Here is an 8092-nt window from a genome sequence, read left to right on the forward strand (position 1 = left end):
AGCCGGTTGATGCCACTGCACCCTAGTGTGTGAGACAGAATGAGACTCGGTCTCAAAACAAACAAAAAATTAGCCCAAGCTTTTTTAAAACCTGTACTGCTCAGAGGTATAAACTATTAAAGTGAAATCTTGCTTGTACCTATCTTGCAGATCTTAAAGGAATGCAAGGAGGCATCTGATTGACTACATGGTAATCAAGGAACTGTTTGCAAAGTCATTTTCTCCATGAAAGATCACCTCCCTAACCTCCCAGCCCAACCAGCTCCTCCCGGCTTTGTCAGCCAGCACCGTTCCCACCTCTGCTGCATGTTCTCCAGCAGTAGCGTGAACTTTCTTATTTTCTAGTTGTTGGTTGATGAAGAGTCATATTAATGAAAATTTCAGAAGAAATGTGTCTTGCCATAATAACTAAGAAAGTTACATGAAGGCTATGTTAACCAGTTTGACGGAAGTGTCTTGGATTGTGTATGAAAACACCACACTGTACCCCCAAAGTGCATCAATGTACACAGTTACCATTCAATAAAAAAAAAAAAGAAAGAAAAGAAATGTTATCTTGCAGGGAGAAGGACCCGAGACCTAAACGTGGTGAAGTTTTCCCAGGGAGCTTGTGAGTGGTGAGGGAGAGGATGGACGTGAGTTGGTGAACGGGCATCGGGGGAAGATGACACGGGTGAGTACAAAACCAATAAAGGGCTGAGCTTGCCCACAATTCGATATTAAAAAATAAAATGAAAACAGGAGGATCACTTGAGCCCAGGAGTTTGAGGTTGCTGTGAGCTATGATGAGGCCACTACACTCTGATCCAGGAGACAGAGTGAACCCCTGTCTCTAAGAGAAACAAAAATGAAGTCTAAAATGTCCGAGACATAGATAATCTAAGTTCACCAATTTCACACGTGGATGTAGCAATGTCAAATTGTTACCAAAGGTTTTCAAATTGCTGTCCCAAGGCTTACTCACAATTACCCATCTAGGACCTACAAAGCAATTCCCGGGCCAACTCCCTCCCCTCTGCAGTACCGCCTACAGTGATTTCCCAGTGGCCTGTGGGTGTGGCAAGTCTAAACTTCAGGATCTGAATTTTCAGTCTTTTCACTCGTGGTGGCTGTGTGTTGATGCATTTCAGCTATGTAGCTGCTCTGGTCCTCCAGAGAACACTGGAATCCTGATTCCCAGAGGAGAAAAGACTTTTCTGATCTTCATCTGAGGATGCCACCCAAATTTTGCCATCTTTCCTTTACCCGTCTAGAGATATCCATGGTCCTGGTGCCTGAGGTCCTGTTCTCACCTCCTGGCTAGTGCAGCTCCTTAAAATTGTACTTTCTCTAACTGTTAACGACTGGTTTCATTCCATGGAGAAGCTCGGCATCTTTATGGTTTTGGACATGCTGAAATGCCCATTTTGTGTGGAATAATGTGATGATCCTCATGGTCCAAATTCCTCTCCTGTTCAGCTTTAATGTTTTGCAGAGTAGTTCAGGAGCCCCATTTTGATCTTCTTGCTCACTGTGGGTTTTCAGGCTGGGAAATGCAGGTTATCCTCAGTTCATTTGTAGAGCTTAGGTGATTTCCGTACTCCAGACATATCCGTTCTATCCTTGACCATTCCAAATCTCTTATCTTGTTCCTAACTACAAGAAACTAACTCTTGGCCTGCCCTAGTGGCTCACACCTGTAATTCTAGCACTCTGGGAAGCCGAAGCAGGAGGTTGCTTGAGCTCAGGAGTCTGAGACCAGCCTGAGCAAGAATGAGATGCTGTCTCTACTAAAAACAGAAAAAAAAACTCAGCCCTGTGTGGTGGTTGGCACCTGTAGTCCCAGCTACTTGGGAGGCTGAAGTAGAAGGATCACTTGAACCCAGGAATTTGAGGTTGCTGTGAGCTACAATGGTGCCTTGGCACTCTAGCCTAGGCAACAGAGTGAGATTCTGTCTCAAAAAAAAAAAAAAAGAAAAAGAAAGGAAGGAAGGAAGAAAAGAAAAGAAAAAGAAACTAACTCTTGCCATCTGTAATCGTAGCACAAAAATTTAACATCAAAAACCTTACCCACACATGGGGAATGCCATCCTATATCAGAACAAGAGAGCTATTTTCTCACGTCCCTTCAGGAAGGAAGATGAAAGATTTATGGACTTTCTGCAGAATTTTTCCTGACTCTTGGTGACTGGCTAGACAGAAACAGGAAAGATGTATTTTCTGACTGGCTTTTCTATGTGCAAGCTCAGTCATCTGTAACCCAGCTAATTAGAAAGGTCAGAGGTACCTTCTGAGCAAAGCAGAGGAATAGACCTGAGCCAAACTGGAAATGTACATATTACTGATGACTCTGCCACATGGAAGCAGGGGGAGGACTGCGAGGAATGCTCTCGCCTAGTGGAGAGTTTTGTGAGAAATGTTTTAAGGCAAAAGAGTGAACACTGCTGCTGGAGAGGTCAGCAGAATCTGACCATCAGCAGAATCCGCACAAAATTCGTAACACAGCATGATTGGTCCCGTGTGTCATTGCTTCCATAGAGGCAATGACCACACTCTGAATAAAGGAGAATTATAAGAATAAGAAATAGAAGATGAAATATGAAATATTCCCAGCTCAAAAACAGACTGTTTCTGAGCATAGCTGTAAGAAGCCACCTAAATCTTTACTGCAGTGTTTTTCAACCCTTTTATCTCATGGCACACTTGAAGCTATATAGTTAAACTTCCATGGCTCACTCTAATTATGTTGATTAAAAGAAAAAGGAGTAAATAAAAGAATATATTTACTGTGCCTGGAACTTCTTTTGAAAACAATTTAATTAATGATCTTTAGAATATTTTTGTAGCACACGGGGAAAATCACTGCTTTAGGGTAATGAAGGGCCTATCTTTCTTGAGCATTTGGTACGTTCCATTCACTGTATTAGGAGAATTTGTATACCACAGAAGCAATATACTATTGTCCTTGTTTTGTAGTAAGCAGAGACTCAGAAAAGCTAAATCTGAATGAAAAAGCTAAAGCAGAATGAAATCTCTCTAGAACATATCAGGATTTGAGAACAACAGGAAATTGTGCCCCCTGTGAAAGTCAGAATATGTACGAGGCCCTTTGCTACTGATGTGACTATTGTTTTCTCCATAATAAGAAGTTCCACCAAAAATATCCCAGCCCATTTGAGCTGCAGGCTCAAAGTTCTGCTTTCATTTCCGTTTGGCTTGTTTGAAATATCCCTGGGGATAAGTGTCTGCTTAAGTTGTAAATCAGAACCTTCCAGCATGTCTTGAACATGCAGATGCTTAGACCTGAGCTCATGGAGATTTTGTTCCTACTGACCTGAGCTAGGACCATGGGATCTGAGTTCCAACATGCATCAATTTCTGATAGGGCTAATCTAAGGCCTAGTCACTGAGAATGGACAGACTAGGGGGTCCTCTACTCCAGTCAAAAATAATTCGCTCATGTTTCACACAGCTTTCCTGCTGGATCTAACACGTTGAGAGGTTTTCCTGGATTCTCCAATTGCTGGAGCCTCCCCTCCAGAGGGGGGGAACCTGTGGCATTCTGGTGACATTTGGCCTTCTCTGTCCTTAAGTGCAGCCCTTGGACTGAATCTGCATTTACAAGACAAACTCTTTTGTTAAAAGGGATGCAGCAGAGAAAGATGAAGCTTTTCTTGCATCCTTTGGTGCTTAAAAAAGAACAATTTTGAAATCGGAAGACCGCAGGTTGAACCAAGTTCATATATGATAAACCCGGAGAATAGAAATGCTTGCGACTGGCCTTTATAAGCAAGACTGTTAAATTTCTGCTCAGAGAAGAATTTGTTCTCTTTGATCTGCTCAGAGCCATTGTCAAAATAAAGATGCAAACTGGAAGAATTCGTTCTTTGTATCCTACTTTCTGTACCTTTAAGACCTCAAGTATCAATATCCAAACCACATGTGGGAAACTAAGCTTCTTGGATACTCAATGCCATCATCTGAGGTGTCCGCCTAAAGGAACCCGGCTCCTTTTCACATGATCTGCATTTTTATTTCCTCATCAAAACACACTGTCTCCACATCCTGTCTGGCCAGGCTCCTCAGCATCACCATAGTGACAGAACTTTAATATGAAACACTCACATGAACTAATACATTAATATTTTATTTGAGAATCAAACTAGAGCTAAAAGAAGCAAATTTTGTCTTGGGTCTCGTACATTGTAAAATAAAGTTAATGAATGGTGTTGAAACAATGGTTCAGGTAATGTGGAAAATGCAAGGATACTTCTTCCTCCACTTTTCTGTTAGAGAGAATTCATAATGAATCAGTAATCCACTGCCTTTGTTGCTGATTCAACAAGGTCATAGAAAGACTTAGACAATTAGTAGGACTTGGAATTCAACAAAACAAAACCTGGGCTGTAAATATGTTTTTAAAGGAAAATTCAGGGTAATTTATTGGAATACAAAATATAATCAAAATCAAAGATAAAAATCATATGCAAAATTGCATGATTAAATGTGAGGGGGGAAATGGCAGCATACAAAAATACAGCTGCAGTCTGAGACCAACCACTGTAGCATTTAGGACAGACACAATAGCCAAGCAAAATTCTCAGGAGAAAGCAGAGAAGAAAACCAGCTCTCTCCTAAAGCTCTGAAAAGGAAGCAGGGAGTCCACTTTCCAGACCAGCCTTGCCGGCTGCACAGTAACCAGCATGATTAACACTTACATGTATGGTGACATAGTAGCTGTTTAGGATAAAGACGAAGGAGAAAAGGGGGAATAGCCCCATAATTTATTGATATTTTTGCATCATTTGGATCTTTTGAACTTTTGCCCCTGTCCTTAGATTCAGACATTTATTTAATAATAAATCATTTAGCCATAACTTCCAAATGTCATGGTTATAATTAACACTTAAGCCTTAATGGATGTTAATGGATTACTTTTCTTAGGTAGCATGTTATTTTAACAGGGGCTCTGCATATACAAGGCCTTACAAATTCCAAAGAATGATTCTAACAATGTAAATCACAGGCCTGACAATCAGCTATGAGGAAAAATATGGGGGGAAGAGGTAAGTGGTCTGATAATCCTTAAAATAAATAATTCTGCACTGTCACCTTCTGTTCCCAGGTATAGAACAAACTTTATACCTGCTGTAATGCAGTGCTTACCACATGGTCCAATTGCAGCAGCAACTGCCTTAATCTGCTACGGTGGAGAGTAGAAATGTGATTCATACTAAAAAGGGGGGAGAAACGTGATCCATATTGAAAAAGAAGATAAGGGAATTTTCATTAAAAAAAAAAAAAATCATCAGGAAAGTATAATTTGAGCTCAAATGGGTGGAATTCTTGATATCGTTCAGACCTTTACAGCTATTCATTTTCCTTGGAAGCTTCTCCTGCGGGCTGAGCTGATTTCTGAAGCAATCTCGGTTGCCTTTGGAGAGGAGGAGAACAAAATGCCGGAGTCCTCGGTAGGACCTCACTTCCAGCATCAGGTGAGGGCCTGAGAAGTGGGTGTGTTTGGACTGTCTGTCTTCTGCACAGGAGCACAGAGCTGGGACTCAGAACTGACACAGTGCTATGAATAACCTGGTCCTCGCTGCCCCTGACTGCTCCCTGACAGCCAAGCGCCGCACTCGGTTCCTGGCTGGGTGGATGCAGGCAAGCTCCACCTTTCTCTTGGCCTTTGCTTCTGCATCTGCAGAATGGATCTGGTGATGATACATTTCCACAATGCTAGATAGTGAGGAGGAAATGAGGCTGCAAGTAAAAACACTTGATAAAATCTCAAGCACTACCCGGTTCCTAGTAGTGACGAAGCAGAATCAGATCCTTTTCTTCTCTATGCATATCTTTCCGTAAATGAATAATTGGCCCTAACCCAAACATAAAGAAGCCTCAAGAATCATGCACAAACAGCTAGAATTCTAACTCTCTTTAATAGAAGGCTGTTAACCATGTGATTGTTTGAGCTTTTGATAAACAAAATTGGCAGAATTCTGAAGCATGTTTTGGAGACTTGGGAGAAAACTTGGCACAGTGGAGAAAGAGGATAGCTGGAGAACCAGCACCCCTGGCTGCTTATCTGCAGAAGGAAGGACGCTAAGGGGCTGATTCCACAGCCTCATCCCCCTCTCCTGGTCCTCCAAGCTATATGGACCTTGTGTGCCAGGCAGCAGACATCTTGCCCTCTCCTCACTTAAATAACATCTCAATTCAAGGTCCTTTTATGTGGGAAAAGTGAACCACTGACCCCATTCCAGACTAAGTCAGACCCCACTGTTAACACTCTCTCAGCATTTTGTATTTTCTTTTTTAGCACATAGCATAGTTGATGAATAAGACTTACAGAAATGATTCTTTGATTAATGTCTGCCTCTTCTCCCACGTAAGCCCATGAAAGGTAGTCGGCCCATTTGAGCTCACTACTGTATCAGTTCAGGCCTAGTGCAAGGTCTGGCACATGGAAGGAGGTAAAGAAATGAAGAGTGAGGACTTGAAGCCAAATCCTCTGAAACTAAAGCCAGAGTTCATTTTACTACCAAAGAAACAGCTCTGTATAAGTGTTATTTGGGGAACGCCCTGAAGTACAAATTTTTAGGTCTTGCTCCATCCTTCCAGAATCAGAAACTCCCAGAGCTGAAGGGATTCATATTTTCAAGTTGCAGCTACTTTGCAGATAGGCTGTAGGAGCTACTGGACAACACTCACAAATAGATGAGCAATAATCCCCCCCCCAAATATGGTGTGTTTATAAAGAATCCAGAAACCCATATTTTCACTTTCTGCCCTCTGTGTAATACTTGCAGGGAAAGCCCGCCCATCTGTCCCATATTATATCAAGGGCGAGGACAAATATCAACAGCAGCCCCCTGTCTTCACATGGAGCGTGTTCGGTGTAATTTTTTCCATCAACTATAAATCACGAGCATTTTTAAAGATGAAACTGTAAGGCGTATTGCTCAGTGAAAGAAGCCAGTCTGAACAGGCCTCTATCCTCTATGTTCCAACCATGTGACAGTTTGGAAAAGGCAAAACTATAGAGGCAGTAAAAAGATCAGTGGCTGCCAGAGATTTCAGAGGAGGGAGACAGAGATGTTGCATAGGGCGGTTTCAGGGTGGTGAAATTGTTTGGTATGAAATGTAATGGCAGTGTAGGGGGGGAAGCTTCCTTGCGTATCTCAGTTTCTAGGGCTAGAACCTGAGAGTTAAACTGACAAAAGTCAGATCAACAAGAGAAGAGGAAGGCATGGTGTATTTTTAATCTTATCTGCATAGAAACCTCATAGAAAAGAAGTGAAAATCCAAAGAGGTGGTTAGACCCAGGGGCTCATATATCATTTTAACAGAGAGTAATAAATTGTGGAGAAATGACTATACACACACCAAAAAATCAAATTGGGCTCATAGAGTTGTTAAATTGTGAGTTTCTAGGAATTACATGCTAGAGAAGGGCTGATTATTTAGATTTGTTATGCAGACTCAAGTCCTCCCTGGATATAAGAGTCAAGAATCATTCTCCATTTTCTGGTAAGGGAGATGGGGGCATAGTTACAAGTGGAAATTTATGCCCTCTTTTTAGGCAGAAAGGGGAGAGCAGAGTGTTCTTCCTGAGCTTACTACTGTTTATAAACTTCCTTCAACTCAAAATAATTATACCAAACTAGCATATTTTGGAGTGGCGTGTATTGATCCCTTTCAGCGGACACTTGTCATTATGCATTTGTCAAAAACCACAGAAATATGCAATACAAAGAATTAATCCTCACACGAGCTATGAACTATTAGTTAATAATAATATATTCATATTGATTCATTAATTATAACATTACACCAATGCAAGTTGCTAATAATAAGAGAAGATATGGAGGGGATTGGAGGGGGTAGAGGCAGGATGGGTATATGAAACCCTATGTAATGTCTCTTCAATTATTTTGTAAATGCAAAACTGTATTTTCTGTTTTTGTTTTGAGACAGAGTCTCACTTTGTCACCCTCAATAGAGTGCTGTAGCATCATAGCTCACAGTAACCTCAAATTCTTGGGCTCAAGTGGTCCTTTTGCCTCAGCCTCCCGAGTAGCTGGGACTACATTGGACTCCCATCACAATGCCC

This window comes from Otolemur garnettii, unplaced genomic scaffold (genome assembly GCF_000181295.1).
Source record: "Otolemur garnettii isolate 467f Iridium unplaced genomic scaffold, OtoGar3 scaffold00009, whole genome shotgun sequence".
Lineage (NCBI taxonomy): Eukaryota > Metazoa > Chordata > Mammalia > Primates > Galagidae > Otolemur > Otolemur garnettii.